Raw genomic sequence first — 25356 nt, forward strand, 5'->3', positions numbered from 1 at the left:
GAGCCTAAAGGAGTTTTTTGATTGGAAAATATATAAACAAAATAACATAATTTTATTATTTAAACTCAATGTTAGTGAAAAATGTAGGCGAGTTCATCAGATTTCCACGTTGAACTAATTCAATTACATATTTTTCGAAGGAAGCAGGCCAAATACCTCTCATCAATAACATACTATGGCTAAAACCGGTGCTTTTACCCTACTCGTGTTCTCATCAAATGTGAGGTTTTACCCTCTGGTAGTTGAAAATTTCTATAGGTTTGTTGAACTTAATTTACAAACCCGTTTCATGACTGTGTATTTCAATCACATGTCTCCAAATATAAATCCTTCCTCATACATCTCCAATCGAGGCAACTTGTAAGATACTTCTGTTTCCACTGTGTTTTTCGATACATCCATGATGGAAGAAACAAATATAAAAACATCAACTACGACAATGCTGACAGATCACTTCTCAACGGACTTTACGGACAGTCTAAGTTCTATTGAGGCTTTCCGATCGATGAAGGATGTACAGGGTGACAAAAAGTCCGGTCACAGAGGAAAATCTCAATATTCCAAAGAATAAGAAGAAAATCTGAATCTGGCTTTCATAGCTTTATTCAGTATCTCATAAAGATATTTCACAGACGATATCTCGGAATTACACCACCTTTCTCTGACCGAACCAGCTTCAGACGTCTCCAAAAGTCGTCGCAAGCGGCGCGCACGTGCTCCATCGGCATATCGTCCCAGATTTTCATGATAACTCGCTTGAATTGCTCCAAATTTGTTATTTTATAGTCGTTCAGCTTCGAGATCATGTATCCCTACACGAAATAATCCAGTGAATTTAGATCCGGAGACGACGAAGGTCATTCATTCTTCGAAATGAAATCGGTCAAGTTTTCCTCACACCACGCCTGAACAACCTTTGCGGTGTGGGATGGGGCGCCATCTTGCTGGAAGCAGTAGTAATCGTCTTCAAACAATAGCTCAGCTTGAGGCAGAACATTTTTATTCTAAACCGTGTCCAGGATAACTGCAATGCAAAGTTATACAGCTCGCCCGTTTTTATGTTGACAGTTGCCTTAACGATGAGTGTCTCGGCGTCTCTCTGGTGTATAGGCTGACTACTACCGGGCAATGAGAAAGCGGACACTTTGGCTAAGGTGGGCGCAACAAACGGTGATATTTACGACAGACCAATTGCCTACAATGAATTTTTAAAATTTTCACGACAGAGTACACTTTACACTTATCAACTGGCAGACCTCGTGGGACAAGGGAGAACTGGGGAGGTGGCTACACAGCATAATCCCCAAGGTTCCCGCCAAACCTTGGTTTCGGGGGTTGGATGTAGGACGAGACTTCATTCGCATGATGTTTCGGATTATGTCCAACCACTACGGGTTAGACGCACATCTCCTGCGTATTGGGCTCGCGAACAGTGATCATTGCGTTTGAGGATTGGGGTATCATGACATTGAACACGTGGTTTGGGTGTGTGCTGAATTCCGTGGCGCCAGATTTCTACTTTTGGATACCCTCCGGGCCTGAGGAATACAACCCTATATCGTGATATCCTGGCTCAGCGAAACTTGTCATCTTATATTTTGCTATTTCATTAAACCAGAAGCAATTTTGATTGTAAATACAATGTTTTACAAAGATTTTATAACATACATAGTATGCATATTTCAGGGAGTAAACGAATATAATAACATAATAACATAATTACACAGTTTTCAAAATCTTATTCAGCGGGAAACGTGAAACTAACAGTTTTGAGCACTTTCCTCATATTTTAGTTTTTTTCTTGTGTAGCGTAAACACATTTTTTTCAAAGTTTCCTGTTCCCAAATTTGACCACCATACAGTTTATTCGATATATATTTTGCAACCAACTACTACAATACCACATTATTGTGGGTGATCACTACGATCAAATTGACGCCAAATAATTTCTCAATCTCGATTTTTTCGTAATTGGCCCCTTGGTTTTTCATGTATGAAACCGTTATATGAACACATAAGGCCAGTGGCTTGCATTTTACTAGATAGATTGAATTTAGTTTAACTTGCTGAAATGTACTTTTCCACAGACTGAATCTCGAGAAAGATCCTACTGTGAAGAGAAAACATTAGATAAGGTTGCACACCTACAATAAGCAGTGCGTTACAACGATCAATCAATAGCTTTTTTTCAACCTACCTCTCGGTAAGTTTGGTTCCTTTAGCTTACAGGTTTAAGTGGTGAAGTACGTCTCGACCAATAGATCCCGATCAAATTCTGCTGTAGATCGCACATCGTGAGAAGTTTTCGCATGCAAGCTAGAAGTGGAACCAACAAGATCCCGACTCATCAAATTCACGGTAAGTCCTGTCGTAAAAAGAAATTTTCTTTTTTCAGTTAAACAAACATGCACTTTGACAGCTAAAATCAAAACCAAATATTGTACCGTTTTTCCGGGTGCGTCTAAACTAAGCTTCATAAACCTAAATATGGCTTTGAATCCCATAAATCAACTTCAAACAAACAGCGTAAATTATTTCATTTTAATCACTCAAGTATAAAAACAGGTCACCCTGCTGATGGTCATGCCGATCCATTCATCATAAAAAAAAACCTAAATCTCCTTGATTCCCTGCAAAACAATCGGTACCTAACTTATTGTTCCACTTGAAGCAACACCACGGTATCCAGCCGACACATAAACTCTAATTACCCTCAATGTCACTCAACCGAACGGAAGGTGTTTCCCCGTTTTCGGACGTCCTCTAAGAAATGTCACTCGTTTTTCAAGCTTTGCGCTCTGGAGGACATCGTCACCTCAACACCCACGATCGTGATGAAATGCGATTTCCTCTTCGAAGAGACCGGCAGCTAATTGTTTTGCGCCGCTTTTAAGATTTTATCCGATTAAGCGTGGACGCTGATTGTTTTCCGCTTAAGCTAAAAGACAAGTTCGCTTCTTCGAATAAATCCAACCTAGTGGCAACTTAATTATACCAAACCGGCGGCGACCGCTGACACTGGGTACCACCCTTAAAGACGTTGTCGAAGGCTTAGTCTATACCCTCGAAAGATATATACGAGTTGACCGGAATGTGGCAGATGTATCACTACGAGATAATCTCGCAAATGAAGGGCTCGAATCTCGCCATGTATTTATACGGAAGTTGTGTTGTGGTACACTGTACCATCGCAATTAAGTAGGTTTTGCGCTACAGTGCTGCGATTAAAAAGTAGGATAAATTAAACGATATTATGTTCGGAAATAGGTTCTTATTTCATAAACAATCATGGACAGAGTATAACGAAAAGCAGACATAAACCGTATAATTTTCCGATCCACTCTAATTAATTTCCTAAAGAATTGCGTTGTAACGTTAATATTTATAGTTTTGAACTTTTAGAGTTATCTTTCATCGTTTGGCCAACGTGTAGTTAAAATACTAGTAACTGGAAGTTTATATTACACGTTCACATATCTGACTGAGCGACTATACTTAGAACGCACCGGAGTTGTATTACGCGAAGGAATTCACTGAACCAATAAGAGAAAAGGTTGTATTAATAGCTCATGCTCTGACTCATCACATGCGGCTTCGCTAGACTGCTGGACGACATTTCCCAGGTGCGTTGTGATTGTTATGGAGTAATTAACACTTTTTCTCCGATATTGCTAATGAGTTCGAACGAGGCAATCAACCCGCAGTACTTTTGCTACAAGTATATACTTGTTCTATCACAAGAAAAAAAGGGAGAAAAATTTCGTAATTTGTGCATGACACCTTAGACCTTTAAAAAACTGAAGTAGTTACACATTTGCTTCAATATTGTGTTATGAGAAGGTGTTAGTGACCAAAGTGATCGCTATTACAATGCAAATTCACCTAGAATCGAGCAACTAAGCAAAAATGTCACTTGCGACGACGATGGCCAAGAAGAGTTTAGCTTAGAGCCAAGAGTTACTAATTAAAGTCATAGAAAAAGGTAAAGAACCTTAGAGTTATGAATTATTGAAAAGAGTTGAAATATTTCGCAATGCGATGTTAATGTAGAATAGAACGATTTTGTCTATGTCGATAAAGAGAGTCTTCTCATCAGTGGTTAAAAAAAGTGTGGTTTTTCTAAATTTAAATTAATTAATTTAATTTAAAAGCAACACATAAGAACGATCCTGTGCATCTATTCAAAAGTAAGTTTGAGCATGACTCATGAGAAAAAACAGTTTTTCGATGAAAAATATAACAAAATGCCAAACCTCGCACAGAAGCTCTTCGCTTACTGCTCAAATGACGTGCATCAATTTCGGGTTTTCTTCTCACCTGCAAATGAAAAAAAAAAAAACAAAATAAAAATGTTTTCATATTCAAAAGGGTTTCTCGCACTTTTGAATTAAAATAACCTTTATAACGGGTGTAATTTTGTATAAATAGCTTAAGTAGTTTTTTGTAATCCAGCACGAGCCGTCGTCTAGATCGTCGATAAGTCCGCCATTCCGTTTTATATTTTATCGAAAAAAAAATTTCCATTTCCAAACCTACCTTTAAATAAATTAAAAATAAATAATGAATAGAAAAACAAGGAAAAACCACCTCCCACTTATGAGACAACTCGTCATTCGGTGGTATTTTGGGATGCGGGTGCAAATGGGAATACCGAAAACATCGAGTGCGTCCCGAAAATTGTCCAATTTCAGATGGTAACAACTCAGTCAGTTTTCAACGGAATCCCTTCATTTTTGCAACAATCAATTGGAAAATTTGCTAGGCCTCCACTTAAATGCGGAACTTTGTGATTCTGTAATGGTAACTCTTGTAATTTTGGAGCTGAAAACAAGGCCAAATAACATTCAATACGGGTATTTTCGGAACCAGGGAGATAGACAGCGACGGAAAATCGACCCCAGACGCTAGTTGAAAATTTGAAATTGGGACTTCCGGTTTCTGTAAAACCGGCTAAGATGGACTAATATCACTCAGAATGGAAGATTGGGGTACCAGAATGATGCCCAGCAGACGGAAATTAACTCCGGAGCCATTTTGACCATGGTTGCAACTTTCGATTCTGAGCATTTGCGGTTTCCCAGAATCGAAAGTTGCAACCATGACCAAATACCATTCAAAATGTATACCTCCGTAATCAAGATGATGCACAGAGGCCAGGAATCGTCCTCAGATCGCCCGAGACCAAGTACCACCTAACACGAGTATTTCCGGAACCGCTATGATATTCAACGATTGTAATTGATACCAAATAATTTATCGTAATGCGGTAGTTGAAAGAAAATTATGACTAAAATTTACTACTCAGCTCATAAAGCTAATTTAATCCAATCGAATGTATTCCCTAACCTTTAGCAAGAAATACATTGACATAAGACGGGCTGTTGTAATTCTAAGTTAACTTGCAGTCGTGTCTCATGCACAACCTCTCAACTTGTTTGTTCTATTGTGCATAAATCATTCGCTCATAATGAACTTGACATTTGACACATTCTCTGCGGTTATACACCATGAGGTTTTTTATAAAGTTGTTTTTTCAATTGTAAACTTACTTTTTTATGATACTATAAACTTTGAACCATCAAAAATGATAAAGCTATTTGTGTAACCAATAAATAGAAGTGTGGAATAAATGGAAAAAAGTTGTTCATTTTAACCATATATTTTCGAAGTTGCCAACATGGCCAAAGTAAATGAACATTCAAAACCTCTACACTAACTTTTAGTGGAATATAAGGCAGATTCAAAATTACATAACGATCTGTTAAAATGTTGATACCAAATTCAAATTTTTGTAATTAATATCACAAACGTTATGAGAAAAAAAGTGATTAGTCACATTACCATATATTGGCATCTCAGAATGAGTCCAGTACATTTTTAATTTTTGAGGTCCAATAATTTGGTTTATAGCGTGCACATGCACGAGTTAGGTAGTAATTATTGACATTTATTCACTGAAAAGTGATTAATATTTCGGCTATCGGAGCGTAATTTTTTAGCATCCCATCTGCACCATATTTTTCTAAAATTCTCAATTGTATGTAAAATAACCAAAACATAACAGGTTTCGACCATCTAATTAATTTTAAAATATATTTTACAATTATTCAATTTCGTGACGGTACAACGCGAGCACGGGGCAACGCGAGCAAAAAACCAAGAACAAAACGTAGAAGCCTGTATCCATCCGAGATTACTATCAGAGCAGAATTTTCATTTTTTTTGCGAACAAGGATAGAAATAACATGGTTTTGCTCGCGTTGTCCTGTCACGCTCTACTATTGCTTCTAAGAATTGGTTGTGAATTTAAAGTCAAATGAGAATCATGCTATTTTATAGGGAATTTAATACCGTTTCTGAAAATGTAACAGCATTTGGCTGGTATTGGTTTTGTTCGAAAGCTATTGGTGAAAATGTGTCTGAAAGTCGAATCAAAACGTTGTCGCGTCACGCAAGAATGTGTCATTTATAGATACATTTACTTCCTGAACGTTTGATTTTGCAGAACCTTTTGTCAGTAATCGAACCAAACCGCTTGGTTGAGGGTCGTCTAATTATTATGAGAAACCTTTGGTTGTATATGAAACCTGCCTAAAACTGAATTGCAGTGAAATAAAGATGTCTTGAAAAAAAATACACCGTGAAAAGAAAATTTTTTCTGATTACGAAAACTTTAGAATAAACAGTAAATTTAATTTACAAAAAAGTTTCCTTATTTTTTCTTCCAAGACACTTGAAATTATACCAGAACTTCTGACGGAGAAATGAAGAATATTTTTTTCATTTAAAGGTTAAGTTTTTGGAAAAATATTCAATTTCAATATTTTTTAAAATAGAAAGTGATTTGAAACAAAAAGTTAATATAGATTCGTAAAGATTTTAGTCACTAACTTTCCAAATTAATTCGTTTTTCAAATACTAGAGTTGCAATTCCTTCCTTTATTTTGTTTCAATGAAATACAGGTCGGACTCGATTATATGGAGATTCCATTATATATTGACTCTGGGTTAGAATTCGTGAAACGGATCACTAAAAATCGCGATTTCTAATTTTTTCATATAAGTATTAAAAACTTCAAGAGTTTCACTCGGGAAGGTGATTTTCCAATTTTTATTAAATTTGAGTAAGTTTTCAAGTTGTTATTGTCATCTGAAATTTAGGTCAAAATTGTTTTCAAATAGACATAACTTTAAAAATATTGCATCGAATTTGATGAAATTTTCACAGCAGATGCACCCTAAGTTGTAGTTTACGAAAAATTTTTTTTTGGAGAAAAAATATTTTTTCAATAGTAACTATTTTAAAAAATATGTTGAAAATCTTTTTTCTGGGGCACTGAAAAATCTGAAAAAAATCACAAGTATTTTTGACAAAATTTCGAAACTACCCTGAAAATTTCGTGGTAGTGTTATTTTTTGATCAAAAGATATGGGCTTTTAAAGTAGGTGCCGCAACGCATTTTCAAGCGAAAAATGCTCCTAAACCTAGTTTTCTTTAGTTTTCATACCAAAAGTGCACCATAATGACTAAAAGTAATAGCACGGGCGATCTTACCCTGCTGATGCGTTCTGTACGGTTGTCTCCTAACTAAATTTTGCATTATTTTTTAGTAAAATGTGTAGGTAGGCTTGCTAGTTGTTAGGGGCATAAAGTATACTGTCTTCATCATCAAGTTGGGTAACAGACTAAGCATATTTTGACTATTTTCCGACTAAAAATCATTCCTATCAAACTAATTTTACAAACTTTACAAAAATTTTGCATATAACTGATACTGGGATTGTCAATAGTAGTACTGCTCACTCGCTTCTCGCTTGAAAATGCGTTGCGGCACCAACTTCGAAAGCCCATATCTTTTGATCAAAAAATAACACTACCGCGAGATTTTCAGGGTAGTTTCAAAATTTTGTCAAAAATACTTGTGATTTTTTTCAGATTTTTCAGTGCCCCAGAACATAGATTTTCAACATATTTTTTTAAATAGTTACTATTGAAAAAATATTTTTTCTCCAAAAAATTTTTTTTCGTAAACTACAACTTAGGGTGCATCTGCTGTGAAAATTTCATCAAATTCGATGCAATATTTTTGAAGTTATGTCTATGTAAAAACAATTTTGACCTAAATTAAAGATGACAATAACAACTTGAAAACTTACTCAAATTTAATAAAAATTGGAAAATCACCTTCCCGAGTGAAACTCTTGAAGTTTTTAATACTTATTTGAAAAAATTAGACATCGCGATTTTTAATGATCCGTTTCACGAATTCTGAGCCCTCTATTATATATGATTCGATTATACATAATTTTAGACTCGATTATATTTAAAGCAAAAATTTTTTTTCCTTGAATATAAAACATGACTTATCTAGATCTAATATATCGTAAGGGAATATCTACAAAATACGTACGGCTTGATAAGAAGGGGAAAAATTTAAAAAATTAAACAAAAAAATTTAATATTGAAAATTATTTAAAAAAGTTTAAAAACACAAACAACTAAGAATATTTCAATAAAAATGCCTGAATAAATATAATTTCAAAAATAAAAAAAAAATTAAAATAAATTAAAAAAAAATTGTTTTAAAAATTTGAGAAATTAAATACGAACAAGTTGACAAATCTACCCATACTCTTTTAATTTTTTTAAATAATTTTCCTTTACATTTGCTGCAATTACATCAGGAACAACTGCAAGATATGTATTTTTTTTTTGTAAGAAATGTGTTTTCTGACTCGATTATATCTAGATATATATAATATATAGTGAAAAAAAATCGGAGACTATATATAATCGAGTCCGACCTGTATAAGAATACCGTAGTCCAACGTCATGCGGTCGTGTCTTGAATACCACCCTCCTACTTTTTTATCAAAAAACGCTTTTTTTTTAAGTTATTTGTGATTCTCTAAAAATAAGTTGATTCATTAAAATGTATGTTATATTGAACATAATTTGTTCTTTGACAGTATAAAATTTGCTGAATAATTCAAAAGTTACCTCAGTCTTTTGAATTATTTAACCTGTGAGAGTATATCTTCGTAAAAGTGAACATAACCATAACTTCAGCTCAAACAAGAAAAAATTTTAAAGATCATAGCTTTTTAACCATTCCTGTTAATTCTGTTGCTTCTAGACAAGCCGGAAATGCGTTAAAACTACAGAGATCCAAAAGAAGCTTTCCCGTATGCAAATGCTGAAACGACGAACCCGTTGAGTACCGAATTAAAAAAGCAAAGCCTGGGTGCTACATTCCGATTCGGAACTTGACCTTCTGTTTATTTATACACAGACTTCGCAGCCGACTATTTAGTGTACAGGACAATTGCGGGGCTAGCACTACGAACCTACGACGACTGGCTTGTTAGGCCAGCATCGTACCTCGTGACCATCTGGGAGATAATACCTAATTACTCTGTAGCTTTTTGTCGCACTACCGAGCATTCTTGGGGCACCCGGTTTCACAGGAATGGTTAAAAATCAATGATTTTTCGACCAGTATATTTAACCAAAAGAACACGAATATGTTTCAAAGAATCCTCTATTTAGTTCATCGGAACGTTGACTGCTTTTTAATTCTAAGTATCGTTGCCAACTATTATTTTTAAGTTATTTGTAAAGTAGACAGTGTGAATCATTAAACAGGAATGCCGCGTTTCATCAGCTTGACAATATCAGCGTGTTTGTATACTTCGTACAGCTCGTGATTTATGCGCCTGCGCCACACCCCATTCTCTAGTTTGCCTCCGAGTATTGATCGCAGGATTCTACGCTCGAAGACTCCAAGCGCTCGTCGATCGGCCTCCTTTCACGTCCACGATTCATGTCCGTAGAGCGCCACCGGGAGGATCAGAGTCCTATAGAGCGCAAATTTCGTACGGATCTGTAGGCTACGGGACCAAAGCTGACTACGCAATCTGTAATAGGCCCTCTTCGCCGCCGCAATCTGCCTCTTCACCTCGCGGCTCACCTCGTTGTCACATGTCATGAGAGTACCAAGATAAACAAATTCGTCGACCACTTCGAAAGTATCCCCAGTACCACGCTCTCTACCAGCCACCATGTACTTCGTTTTGGCAGAGTTTATGATGAGTCCAATTCTCGCAGCTTCTCTTTTGAGAGCCGTAAAGGCCTCCTCAACTGTTTTACGGTTAACACCAATTAGGGGAACTGCTCCATTATTCAGCTCATTAAGCCGATGTTCACGAAGAATGCACGGATTAACACCAAATTTTCACGAAATCATTGAACAAATAAACAAAATACGCTTACGTGCTCTTATGGAAGCGTTCAGCATTGTATATTTAGTAAACTAAGCTAGTTTTATCCTAAATTTTGTAAAACAAACCATTTTTTACAACGCTTCCATATCCATCTCAAAACTTAAATCACTGCTCAATTATTCATCTCATGACGCCCCCATATTCATCACACTGTTAATCATGAATGAATCACATTATCATGACGTAGCCGCAGCCCGTCGTAGTAGGTTACCTAGATATCCGCTGTAGTTGTTTACGTGCAAATATGATAACTTAGGTAACCACTGCAGTGCTGTCCATTTATGTCAATTATGTCGGAATAATTCAACATTTTCAGTATAATTTTTTCGTATTAACAAAAACAGATTTGGCAACTTTTGATTTTCTTCTAGGCAGTGAAAACAGATGAAAATACATACAGTTGAAACTTAGGAATTGAAGAGATTCATCTCATATATTTCTGCTAATTCAAGCTTGTTTTTGGAAATTTGAGGTGAACATTTCAAAGATTAAAGTATTCTTAGTGTAGTGAGTGTTTTTTTTAAGTGATTGAAACAAAAAATGGTCCGCTAGTGATGAAATAAACTTTGGTTGGCTGCTGAATGATTCCCGTTGTAGCCGTACAGAACAATGCGCAGATTTTGTTTTCTGAAGTAGGTGATTAAATTAAATGAGTTTTCGAGTGCAGATGCCCGACTATAATATGAAATTTAGAGCTTTTAAGTGAGTTTTTGAGGATTCTACTTTATGAGAAATCTAAAGTGAACTAAGAAAAACCCATTCCATGAATTAGCAGATTGATTAAGTTAGAAAATATGCAATTTTTCCTGTTTTCAATTGTGTTTTCATGTTGTATGAGATGAATATATGGGCTGAGATGAATAATGGAACAGTTCCCCTATATCAATGTCGTCCGCGAAGCCCAGAAGCATGTGAGACTTAAGCAGGTATTAGACGAAGCAAATATTTGCTATTTTTGGTACGAATTTTATTTCGTGCAAATACGTTGCGTTTCACTGTCTCGTACGCCGCCTTAAAGTCAATGAACAGATGATGCGTCTGCAAGTTGTGTTCGCAACACTTGTCGAGAATCTGTCTCAAGGTAAACATCTGGTCCATTGTAGATCGCCCCACTCGAAAACCGCATTGGTATTCTCCAACAAAGGCTTCCGGCAACGGTCTCAGTCGCTGGAACAGGATATGGGAGAGAATTTTGTAAGCGGAATTGCTCCAACCAGTCCGTAGGTAGTTATTCCTCAGACCATACCATTAGGATAATCTGGCACTACTCAGCCGCTCGCTCCCAACTTTGAAAAGTTCGGCCGGTAAACCGTCCTTCTCAATGTTAGTGGGTCCACAGCTTGTCCGTCCTCCCCAATTTCTATCCTGTTCCCCTCGACGACTCTCCTACCTTCCTCACCGTTCAACAACAGAATAAAGTAATAGTTTCTATTTGTGTGCAATTGTAGTCACTTGATCAAAGTATTATTGGATAAACGGTTTAAATTCCTTTCGAAAGATAAATCACCGGTACAAAATCAGACGAGTTCATTTTACCATTCATATCCTCACTGTTTTTAATTGAATCTTCTCGTCCAAATCATCTCTCTCTCTCTTCGTTTTCGATTGAATAGTAACACACTGCTTCTTTTTTTTCAATTATTTATCCATCAGCTTCGGTAGCTATATTTCCTTCCACTTACTTTATTATTTTTTCATCACCCATATTTTCCGCCAGTGGTAATTGATAGGTTGGCAGCTGTTCATTTTTTTCTGATTTAGTTGTGCCATCCTCGGTCAAGGCACTACCTGCGTTTGCTTGTGGATTCATTATTTTCAATGTCTAGGTCGCAACTGAATTTGATTAGCTATGAAGCTAAAAATAGATTTTTTGAATTAATTTGTTTTTACGCGAATAGGGGTTTTTAACACTCATCCAAAGTAGATGAAAATAAAAGTAAACACCTCGACAGCGTAAGCGTGTCAGCAATTAACACAAATCACAGTCAATTTTCGTTTGACAAGTTGCGTTCCCAAGATGAAAGAGAAACGGATCTTACGAATACACAAGAAATTACAACGGTAATTAAGTGCCACCGATGCTGTTAGACTGACAGTTGTAAGCCGCTTACTCGGAGGGATAATAGAGTTATTATGTTTACGGTTGTAGCAGTTCTAAAATAATTAATTCAGAACGCTCTCTAGCGGAACGCGGATTTGAGAGGTGTAGTTTAGCCGCCCACAAGTCTATCCCAAGATGACGATAAACAGCATTGTACACGTGCTGCTGTAAACTTCCATGAGCACAGTGATCCCGGAAAGTCGACCGGACTCGGTCGATGCAGAATCGTGACCGGGAGCAAGGATTTTCCTTATTAGATTGCAGTTGTTCTGGAAAGCGGCTTTGACCTGAACTATTTTTATTGAACCTATGCATGTGTAAGTTCGAATGCCCTCAACCACACTGACGCAGTCTACGGCCACCTCCCTGTTAATCGTGTCACGTGCGGTCAACTGCCTTTGTTCCAGCTGCACGAGCCGATCGTAGAGAGTGGCTGCCTGATTCAGCGGTCAATTGGTTATTTTCAAAGTCACAAATCCCACGTGCCATCTGGATGATCGGGGATCGAGTTCAATGTATGCAGCTCACAACCGGTGTCGTTAGGGCAATTTACGGCAGCGTGACTTAATTATCGGCTTTGGCAGTGGGTAGGTTTCCCTGTGGACTCTCAATTATTCTCGGAATGGCTACTCACGTACTCACCGGGCGGACGTGAACACCTGTCGCGGGATTCAGCTTAGACCGATTCCCACATACGCGAAAGGGACATTCTAGTTTGCCTTTAAATGATAATGAAATGAATTTTTATGCAAGTTTAAATGTAAATTATTACCGATATGTGATAAGTATGAATTACACAATTATAATGACAACTAAACGGTGACTTTCACTGACGAAAGCAATTTATTACAACATCGAGTAATGGTGCGTAATAACAAGCGTGCGAGTACAAGAGATTTGAATGATTGCATAAACGAACCTGTTTTTTTTCTATCGAAAGAGTTAACAATTGTTTAATTGCAAAGTGGTAAAGAACAAGGTACTATTTTTATTATTTAAAATTCCTTATACTCCCTCAATGTCTTTTTGCTGTTTGAGTCTCCTATCTTGCAAATTCCTTCTACCCAGCGTCAACGTTAATGGCCGGTAATTATTAGTGTGGGCCTGGGCATTTGAACCTTCCAAACAGCAAAAAGCAATACATAGTCATCACCAATATGCTATACCGCCTCGTGTTTCACTGCGCTGCATTTGTGACACAATAAATCTTTTGTGATCATTCTAGAGTAATAGCGTGACGACTCAATCCCGTGTCCTTCCGAATGGCGCTTCCATTCGGTTACGGCGAGGTATTCGAAGCATTCGTGTAAGAAGAAATCCGGCGGCTGGCTAGGTCAGTGTCACACATTTGGACACACGTCATTAGCCTGCGCCAGTTGACCGGTGAGTTAATGCGACTTCGATGTTATGGCACGCGAAGCACGGTTTTTGTTCTCAAGTTCAACCTGCTTTTATAGTGTAGCGACATTCTTGCGTTAGCTTGTGACATTGTTTCATTTATGGCTGGCGATTGAAAGGACATGCCATCGCGTGCGATGGCGGTGTACATCAGAATCAAAATATAGCAGTAGTAGTTTCCTGATCCCTGGTAGATGAACCAAGTAATTAAAAAAAGGTAATTGAGAATGGATAATCATAATATAATCAATCCTTGTTTGTCTAGTACTGAGATATTGGTCATGTAATTCACGTTTCACATTTACGCTACGTGTGACGTGACTCAGATGTGTTTTTCTTTGAGACAGAAAACAAATCAAAAACAATCCCGCATTAGGTAGGTATTCAAGCATCCGTTAAGTAAACATTTCGTTACTGGAATTATCCGCTTCGAAGTCTATCATTTTCGAAGCGTTTTGTCAGATATCTATTATAGCTTTTATATTCTGTATTGTAATTTAGGAAATCATGAGTCCAGCTTTATGTTCAATATTACGAATACGGATTTAGTACGAAAAACATCTTCTGACTGACGTCAGCCGAACCTCACATCGCAGCACGACTTAATTCCGCCCCTCAAATCTGTTGGCAGATCATAAACCATTTTTAAGGTCAGACTGCATGGATCGGATCGGGGCTGCACAAAAGAATAATATTGTTAACCACTAAGTCAAAGCGATCCTATTTGGAAGCATTTCAGAATTATTTTACACCATGCGGCAGGGCTGCTGAAGATGGCGTTTATTGGTTATTGAAATTCATGCTGGTTTTCCATTAGCGAGATCATTCACAGGTTGGTTGACGCAGGTGAGTCTCTCAACCGTGATGGACTGATCTGACGAGATGCAGCTTGCAGCCAAACTCGGTCAAAATTTATAGAAGAGGAATTTAGAAACGTCAGCCGTCGAGGGTCATTTGTGGATTATTCTCACTATGCGATTGCAATTGTCCATGAATATTCAAGTGAACCGCGTACTGATGACCATGACATCAGATAATGGTCAGCTTCGAGGCATTACAGTTATCGAATCTGCCACATGGAAGCCTCCCCTCAACAGGGGGAGGCAGTAGTTACCATATAATTATACAAATGGATGATAAATAGATTCGGTGCGCGTTCCGCATCGAAACGACCGGTTTTGCGTTTTGCACGTTCAGCTCGTTAAACTGTCGCATTCCTTTTCTGAGTTAAATCGTTTACAGTGTTAAATTACACGCTCGCTTATGAAACCTGGTGTTATCAAATTCCAGTTTACGAAGGACGCTGTAAGTTATCTACAACTGGCAGTTGTACAAACTTGATAGACCTCGAACAGTATCAACTGTGAGTGGAGGTGATGAGCAAACTCTAGCCGACAGTATCACAAGTGGTTCGACGCGGTTGAGTTTACTTTGTAGCTGGTAGTGCAATTGAAGCTCATTAGTAGGCAATTTGTCACTATAGGAAGTCAATTTACGCTTGGTAATGAGATTAAGCTTTAACATGGCTTAGCTGCGCTTCGAAGTCTGACACGTTTCATAAATGCATCGTAATTTCTACTATTCTAGGAAGCTTAGTAACGATCATTGTTTCTCTAGAACCACCGGCACCCGGTTTTTGAATCCTGTTGAACGTCTTATGAAAGCTTATGTTTTAGACAGGTTCTTGTTCAACATCGTCCCGTTCCGGTTTCATTGCGGTCATGACTTTCTCAGACCGTACAACACGTGCCGCAGTGTTCAGACACCTGATAAAGGTCAAAAAACTTTATCGTCGCTTACGTGAGGTCAATTCAATTCGTAATTTTCGCAAACGGTACAGCACACAGCTGGCAGGCTAGATTTAATGGATTCCTGCTCTCCTACAGGAACTCCACTTGGTCCGATCACGAACCGTTGGATGACTGACAGCCGTACGCAATCGGCAATTTACAATGTCAATTATTCAGACGAGACACGCTAGCACTAGATGGAAGCGTGGGATTGTTCTGCGTCAGCAAAACTGTATGCTGAAAATCGTTAAATAACATATTTTTAGTTGACGTCAAAATGAGAGTGCGGTACTTCTCAAAAATAAAAAGGGATACCAAAAACTGAACATGCTAGCTATTAAGTTCAAGAGCATGTACTAGGCTCTAAATTATCTGATTTTTGGTGGATTTCATGGTCCGGTATCTAATTGGTATGGCTACAGTTTTTGAGTGGCTGGAAAAAGCAAAATGTGCCGTAATGAAAAAGAAGCCGGCTTAATTGGTTAAACCTAACAATAGATTTTATGATACTTAACGAGACTTCATTGTCAGCTTTCTCAGTAATAAGGTTCAATGTTACGGGTGAATAATCGGATCAGTATGGACGATAGATTGGGGTATTGTACTTTACGTCGGTTCGATAGACGGTATTGATGAAAAGAAAATGAGTCTGTAGTTTCCTTTCATTTCGAAGATTTAAAAATATTTTGCCTCGTAATTGTAATCCGAAGATTGTAGTATTAACGTCGTTTCGATCCCGATGCCATTTTCCCGTACGAACAAATGGCAAGAGGATTTTTAAAAGCGTTATTGAACAGTAACGTAGGCATATGGTTTTATATGAGATATTGACTCACTGCGCACAAAAGAGAGTGCTCGTTTAATATAATAGGGTGACAATGAATATCGACTTTACGACTTTTGCTTAGTAGTTGCTCAAAAGTTTCGTTTTCTCGAAAAAAAAAAACCGAAAAAAACCTCCACATGCCACAAAGCGGTCAAATTGTCACTTTTCGACAAAAAAAAATACAGGGTAGTTCATGATATCATTGATATTGAAATATTTTTTTTGTGCCAAATGTCTCAGAAATGCAAGGAACGCCGACATCTGATGTTATCTCGAATTTTTTTTTTCAAAAAATACAAGACAAGCCAACTCTTTTGTATAACTTAAAATTGAGTGCCCAATTAGAATTTTTCGTAGGTAAAAAATATTCGGAGGTGTTTTGGTTTTGATAGTGTCTCGTCTTTGTTTTGTCCTTGCCTTGTTCTTGTCTTGTTCTTGTATTGTCCTTGTCTTGTCCTTGTCTGGTCCTTGTCATGTCCTTGTCTTGTCTTTGTCTTGTCCCCGCCCTTGTCCTTGTCTTGTCCTTGTCTTGTCCTTGTCTTGTCCTTGTCTTGTCCTTGTCTTGTCCTTGTCTTGTCCTTGTCTTGTCCTTGTCTTGTCCTTGTCATGTCCTTGTCTTGTACTTGTCTTTTCCTTGTCTTGTCCTTATCTTGTCCTTGTCTTGTCCTTATTTTGTCCTTGTATTGTCCTTATCTTGTCCGTTTCTTTTTCTTGTCTTATTCCTTGATTACTCTTGAGTCCTTATTCCGTCCATTGAAAACACTCAGTTTGTTTAGTCACATACGCGTGCAATGTTTCATTTAAATCAAAAACATTCGATAAGTCTGTTTGTTGCGAAATTTCATTTTCATTTTATTTGGGTACATACAGAGTTTAAAACAGTTTACAGAAATGCTATTCTAAGTTAAAAAACCTGTCGTGATTGATTCCTCCGCTTCAAAGACGGTAAAAGCCGAATTGGAGATATTACAGGTCGGACTCGATTATCCGGAGTTTTGAAAAACATTTCGCTCCGGATAATCGAGCCATTTTTTATTCTCATTATCTCTCATTTAGAACAGTGAGTTTTCTATTATAGTATGTTGTACACAATACTTGTGCCGACGAAATAAATTAAAAATTGTCTTTAGACTGTTTTTCGGCCTTTGTTATACATATATACGTAATAATAAATTATGTTATATTGGTTATCTCGAAGATGTAAAAACCAAATAAAATAAATCAAAACTACCATTAGAAAGACAGCTTTTGCTTCGAGAGATTAAAGGAAATATTTTCCAGAAAATATGATACAATTTGATTTGATTTAGGTATTTATCTGTTTCATTATCTTAAATATTAAGAAGAATTGAGGTGTTGCAAATACAGACCCTGTTCGATTTTGACAACACTCATGATTTTTTGTTCTGTTTCTTAAGCGACCTAAAACGACCTAGACGCTCGATATGACCATTAATGGGCTACTTTGCGGATTTCAAATCGTTATTGATTTCGCTTGATGAGTTTTTTTTTTCAATAACCCAGGAGTATCCGGAACACTACCGGAACAGGCCACTTTGTGGTTCTAATTACTGCATTGATCATGGCCATTATATTACAGAAGTATGTTCCGGCCATAAATTTGAAACCGTTTGACCAATAGTGGTTGTCCTCATCGGCAACTAAAAATCATAATACCTTGCTTTTGAAGGTTGTTGAGTAAGAATTGGTTGAAGGAACGACGAGAAAACTGCCTTAAACGAACTACGGGGCATTGTTGTTACAATTTTGTACAACCCCGAAACTCCCAATGATCCGGAAGGCAAAAGTACATTATAGAAATACAGAAGAAAAAAATACTCCGGATAAGCGAGCCATTTTCTCCGGATAATCGAGCCCCGGATAATCGGGCCCCCAGATAATCGAGTCTCCGGATAATCGAGTCCGACCTGTATTTGATTGGGATCCATGCCAAACGCAGAAACAGCTTGATTAGCAACTAACCGCCAAGCCATTTCCAAGTAATTTCATGCTTTGTGAATCATTCAAAAACAAGAAATTTGAGTTCCTTATAACTTGAAGCCAAGGGACGTTGAGTGTCGTTTTTTGACGTAGGACTACGTCTAACCGCACTATATCGAGATACATTCTGCGGAAAACTAAAACCAAGGTGTAACGTTGGAATGAAAGATTTCAAACGGTAATACTGATGTAACCACATGACGGATCAAAGTAATCAATATGCCGTTGGAATGATAAAATGATGGACAATTTTGTGATTCTTCATTCATCATTGTTACTTGATTGTTAAACAGTGAAAATTGATGAAAAGTTCCAAGGTCGTATTTTCACGAACAATGTACCAATCACATGCGAGCACGCCTGGCACAGACTTCATGAGTGGATACCAACTGCCTGCTATGACAACCTCTACATCAGTGGCAAAAAAAATTGACAGAATCTCCCCGTCCCAACAGGTCAACTGATATTTGCTTCTATGAGCCTAGACTATTTTGATGTCTTGAAAGTGAAGCTTTTTCGGAAAGTTCGTAACAACCTCCTTTATCAGACAATTAAATGATCTGCTGTGAGAATGTTATGAAAACTGATGTCTTGAAGGAAAACATGCTGGCACAGGCAACAGTACTGCACCGTGCCATGTATGAGAAGACGGTCGCTCGTCGTCAGTGCAGTAGCACTCAATTGCCATTTGTGTGCAGTCAAGCCAAGTGGAAACAATGTAGCTGCTGTCGATGTACAGTGGTGCGTGTTCGCACACTACGCTGTGCGGCCGGGGGTAAAATAATTCTGTACGCAAGAGTATATCATGATGATGGATGTTGCATCCAATATGTGATTACAACTGAACGGATTTTGACCACCAATGCTTTGATCAAACGACGAACGTTGCCAAAGCTTGTGATACACAAATTGGCTTATCATTGAATAGTAGATTAGTAAAAAGTTCAGTTGAAATCTACTTTTTCTAGTTCAGTTTCGCAGCTTTCAATCAATCACGAGCTCGCTTTATATAGCTGCAACAGATGTTTTCTCATCGTTTTAAAGTGGTTAAAGTGGTTATTGTATTACTACCCCTGAACAGGTTTTAAACACCGATGTCTTTATCGACAGGTAGAATATTGCGGAAGATTGTAATATAATAATTAAAAAATCTTTTCAACAAAAGTTGTGTTAAAAATCGAGTAGATGGCATTAGAACTGCAACCGTAGTGATTTTCATATCCATGTTCAATAATAAAAACTTCTTTCAAATTCCTAAAATAAAATTTGAAGTTGCATTGGGTTGCTGTCTTTTTGAATTCTACAGTCTGTTTTTTTTTTCAGATATATTCAAATGGCCAATAGGCTATATAAAAGACAATAAAAAAGCAATATGCTTCGCTAAGATTTTGAAACAGATAGTTCAGATAGCTCGTTTAAACTGTGCTAATGGTTATATTTTTCCAGTTGAATAAATTTAATTCAATATGACAATCCTAGTTGCATTGCGCGGTTGTGGTGTAGAGTGAAACCAAATTCATATTCGTATTTTTCAATTACAAAAATATTACATCAGCATCTGCAAGAAACTATTTAGATACTTAACATATAAACACAACCGGACTTGTAATTGAACAACATTATGCAAACATCAGTTGGAGAGGTTAATGTTGTTTATCAAACCGAGCTAGGTTTATTTTTGAAGGAAATAGACAGGTGACTTTCACATATGGCATTTTGTTGTTTTTTTATTGGTATCTTTAAACTGTTTCTTTTTTTCTGGTTCTGTTAAATGAATAAATGTTTCAATTGGCCTAAAATGAAATAAAAAAATGAATGTTAACATGTTCATAAATTTCAATGTCAATTTAAAAATTTGCGTAAATCTAGATTTTTCACTAAAAACTGCTCTCTTTATCGTTACTTTTCCAACGAACATGTAAATACAGGATTTTTTTATGTGACATCTTTGCTAAGCAGTTGTAAGAAACTGACAATGATGCTGCTTTGGAATTGGTGAGCGAGCTATCTTTAACAGGCGCAATTGAAGATGAAGGGAAGTTTACTTCCTACTAAATCGTTCTCATTCAAGGTCTATATAAAAAAATGCCTTTTCGAGTGTTAAAAAAATTAGACTGCATTAGGATGAAAGGTATTCATCAATGTTAAAAACAGTATTTATTTCTTCTCAAATAGAAGTCTGCAAATAAATAACCAGCATTTTTTCAGTTGTCAAAATCGATCCATGTTAAAAATAAACACTTTTCTTTTTATGACTTTCTGGTGGCATATGACCCTAACAATATGTGACCACCAATGAACTAGTTTTAGGATTGTAAGTCGTTAGAGGTGTCGCTTGATGGATTTAGGCTCATTAATCTGGAAGTATCCGGAACGCAACGGGGACAAGTTCGCATGAAGCCTTTAACGACCTAGACACTTGATATGACCATTTCGAGTAATTAGAGGTATAGCACGGTACTAAGTACTGCTTTGGTCATGTCTATTATATTACCGAAACTTGTTCCGGTCATATATCCAGACCCGTCTTACTGATTCCAGTATTCCGTTTCGGCAAAATAATGGACAAAATGCCTTTCTTTTGGTGGTTGTTGAGCTTGAATTGATTAAAAGCAAAACAAGAAAACTATAAATTATGATTTAACATAACCGCTCGTTTTTGGCTTATGTGTGCCAAAGTCGAACCGTGCCAAAATTGAACCGTGCCGAACAGTCTCAATTCTCAAAACGAAATATAAAACTATCGTAGTCCTACGTCAAACATGCGGTCGTGTCTTGGATACCACCCTCGTACTATTTTTTTTTTGTTGGTGAATAACTGCCCCAGCGGCGACAAAACAGAAAGGATTTTCTCCATCGCATCGAGACGAGTGATAAACAATGGATTCATTACATCAATTCAAAGAAAAGAATGTAATAAGGACTGCCCAGTTTGCTGAAAGTAGCACAAAAGCAACAAAATCTTCTCAATTTATTTTGGGTGTATGTGGAGTAAACTAGTGAGCAAAAATCGTGACTAAAATATTCTCCATTGAATTTTTTCGGATAAATTGAACACAAAGTTTCTAAAATTTGTATTTTATTTCCTGAACCATTAAGTCAAATCGGCTTAAACATGAAAGATAGTATAGAAACTTTTCACCTTTCTTTTGATTATTCTAACTAGTGTGTCGTTTTCCACATGTATCTAATTAGAATGTATTGCATGATTTATCACAACGCTGAACGAAATCTTACATCTACAAATTGAGTTCCGCCCAGCAACAAGTGATAAACGCTAATGTTAAAATTAATCATCAAACAGTGATAGACAGCAACATCACCAATACTCGGCGTTTCTTTTATTGAGTAATATATCATCACGTCGTCACGTTTCTTGATTTTCAACGTCACTAACTCATTCAATTTAGATTTTTTTTACATCTCAATATTCGAAGCGAAAATCATCAAACACGAAAACGTCGGCACCATTTCGAGTTTCCGAAAGTAGATCAAACAAAAACCAAAATCAGAATATGATCCACAAATGCTTCAAATCTTTCTTTGTTCAAAGCGATTCGATCGAGGTACCAAAAAGAAAATTTTATCTTTTGAATAATGCTACAGCCGTAATGAAGTCTAATATCGCAAGTTCAAAATAAAAATAAAAATAAAATATAACAATATTTAGAAGGTAAAAAACGAAACGAATGATCTCATTCTGTTCCCGTCCCGTAACCGAGTCGGCAAACCCTTTCCCTCTTGACAATGACCGAAAATGCTCCACCGATTTGAATTGACCGCCCAGCAAGCACCTTCCCATCACTCCCGGATATTAGCAGTCGAGAATCAATGAACTGCAAAGAGAAGCAGCCCCAGTCTGCCGATGATTCCTGCACACAGTAAAACAAAAAAACGCGATCTGATAGAGACTGTTCAAATACCTCAAGAACCGAATCGAACCAGTCGTGACCGTCCGTTCGTCCACTGTACCAAAGTCGCGCCTCCTTCGCAAAAACGGCACCAGGTAATGTTTCTTCAACAACGGTCTGCAGGCAGTCCGAGACGGGAGTTAGGGGCCATCCACATACCACGTGGACAGCTTTGGGGGGGGGGTTGGCTAATGTCCACGGTCCATACAATTTTTTCATAATTTATATGGGCAGTTGTCCACGGAGGGGGAGGCGGGGGTCAAAATCGTTAAAAATCTGTCCACGTGGTATGTGGATGGCCCCTTACCGGAATTCACTTGATGTACACTTGCACGAGGAAGAGGCACGAAAAAAATCGGAATGAGTTTGCTTAAAATTGGGGCACCGTCTTGAGACGGGTTACGTAAGTGTTCCAGAATCACGTACGCTAGATCAATGCCTGGGAGGAATTTAGCCACAATTAGGAAATAATTTGGGTACATGACAATTCCGCTTCCTATCGTAACCACTTATGCGCACGTGTCACTGGGTCCAATGGGGGGTCAGGATGAAATTACTGAAATATGGAATGATTTTTGCTAAACACCGTTTATTGTGCAATTATGTTGGTTACCAACTTTTAATTGTGATGACTAATATTTTGGTCGATAGTTTGTTGTTAATGTAAATGCTTCAGCCGGAAATTATCGTTAATTGAAATTCCTTTAAGTAAAAGGACACGAATCGGTATTGCTTCGTTTGATTTATTACACGTGCTCTGTTTTAGATCACATTAGGTTAAGGTCTTCTTTTTGTTTCATCCAGAAATGATTACTACCAGAAATAAAATGATCTATTCGATTCAGGTATGACCAATTATTGACCTTGAAATCCAAGTGAAGGTTGGGATGGGAATTGTACCTTTGAGCAACTTGATTAACGTTTGGAACGATGAGTTAGTGAAGTTCCTAATGATAGCAAAAAAAAACTATATTCATCAAACTTACCGTATTAAATGTTTTTATTGTAGCTTCTGTCAGAATTGGAGTCACCCCTCTGATTTCATAAGAAATTTAACGATGAATGATACAAGGTGAGCGGCAATTATTTCTGCTTGATAGCGGCTGGGGCTCTTTTTTTTCGAACTATCTTGAAATATTAACATGTTTTTTACTCAACAAATTGTGTAGTATATGCGGTTTGTATACAAATACAGTAATTTCTCGTATATTAGTATATGACATAAACAGATGATAAGTTCCTCTAAATCCTAATCCGTTATCCTATATTCCTTATTTCTTATCTCCTATCCCTTATCCCTTGTCCCTTATCTCAGTATCACAGTATCCCTTGTCCATTATCCCTTAACCCTTAATTCTTATCCCTCATTACTTATCCCTTATTGTATTCTAGCATAATTACACTCTAACCTTCATTTTGTTATTTCTTCTCACTTCTGTGTGTTTGCTTCTGTACCTTTTTCCCCGGCTGTTTACAACTACTATGTAGTAACTGGACCCAATTCAGTTGCACTGCAAGTACGCAACCTTGAACGACACGCTCTTGAAAAGAAAACGGCGGCATTCGTGACAGTCGAATCATCGCGCGCCTGCCACTCGATAGTGCACCCGGTGAAAACCGGTACCTACCCACGGTTGCGAGCTGAAAAGTAGCGCATCTATCATTATCATGCACATTAGCTAACCACAGGTGACAACAATTTGATGCCTGAGATGCTGCAAGGTCAAAGTTGGAGCTGCGATTACGTAACCTCACATCATGTTACAATTCACGGCTCGATCCCTGACGTGCGGTTCCGACAGATGCGTATCAAATTTACTTTGGACATAATTTCACACGATAATTGAAATTATTGCTACCATAAAACTTGTTTATGTTTTTTCATTGCTTAATCTGAATATTTAAATATGGATGACCTGAACTAATTCTGGCAACAAAATAAAGATTTAATTTTCATGTTATAAAATAAATAATATGACAGATGGTGGTCTCAGTTAGTCGTGATATTTAAAACATTGCGTTTATTTCACATGTCAACATGTGTTTCTACATTGGGAACTAAGATTTGTTAGCAATCGGTTGTGGCTGACCAGCAATTTAAAGTATGGGATTCACGGTCAAAGTCTGCGCGTGTCTCGTTGTGCTATATGTTTGCTTACGCATCGATCTTCGAGTGATGGCTTTCGATTTCCTATAAACATTCCATTAGAGCTGCCGATAAGTTATTTCCTGATCATTTGAGATGCTCAGGCTGCTCAAATAAAACGCAAATTTTACTAACATGAAGCTACATAGAATACACTGGTATGATTGCCAATCCAACTTTGTTATCAGCATTAATTAGTTAAAAACGTAATATCTGATCTTCGTTACGTGCCTGTTCGTTTTTTGAAACGTAGCGATCTAGAAGTGAATCTAGAGCATTGCTACCACAAAAAGTAAATAGATTGAACGCGCATCAGGGAAAAATATTGAAAGACAAATATGGATGTTTAACAAAATAAATTGGAATGTTTTTTAAATTTTTTACGTGTGTAATACCAAAGTTTAAATGAAATTTGTGGATGGAGAAGTGCTAGACAATTCATGGAAAAAGTTTCAATTTCTTTCATTCTCATTTTTTAATAAATAATTATTGTACCCTAATAAATTTCCAGTTTATTTGCAGTTGTGCAGTTGTTTGAAATCTAAAAGTTTACTGTAATTAACTTTCCAAATGCATCCACTTTCGAGATAATTCAAATTTATATTTATATTCGTTTTTTTATTGCAAAAATAAGCCTTTTTCAATACTCTTACTTATACTAACTATTGTTTAAATCAGAGCCATTCGAAATTATACGATCTGATATTTGGCATGGAAACGATCAAGTTATTAGAAAATGAAGGTGGAAATTATGAATTATGTTATAAGTTATGCGGTAACTGGGAGAAAAAAAATGTTAGAACTCCTTTCCAAATGACCTATCGCTCAATATCGATCGTTTTTGATTTTATCAAAACTTTGCACACATATTTGGTGTAGCAAACTCAGTATTCTGCGCG

General features: G+C 37.1%; 1 protein-coding gene across 5 annotated transcripts in view; it reads left to right on the forward strand.

The window, feature by feature from the left end:
- Positions 1–25356, forward strand: part of LOC129722695 (uncharacterized) — a 153757-nt gene that overhangs the window by 7265 nt on the left and 121136 nt on the right. For 2 of the 5 annotated variants that reach the window (XM_055676367.1, XM_055676371.1), the window contains one exon: positions 2223–2358. The exons of 1 other annotated variant lie outside the window; for it this stretch is intronic. The gene's annotated coding sequence lies outside the window, so the exon portion shown is untranslated. Of the gene's footprint in view, positions 1–2208; positions 2359–25356 lie in introns of all 5 variants that reach the window. 2 more of the 5 variants (XM_055676368.1, XM_055676370.1) reach the window with 1 other exon arrangement.

This window comes from Wyeomyia smithii, chromosome 2, assembly GCF_029784165.1.
Source record: "Wyeomyia smithii strain HCP4-BCI-WySm-NY-G18 chromosome 2, ASM2978416v1, whole genome shotgun sequence".
Classification (NCBI taxonomy): Eukaryota; Metazoa; Arthropoda; class Insecta; order Diptera; family Culicidae; genus Wyeomyia; species Wyeomyia smithii.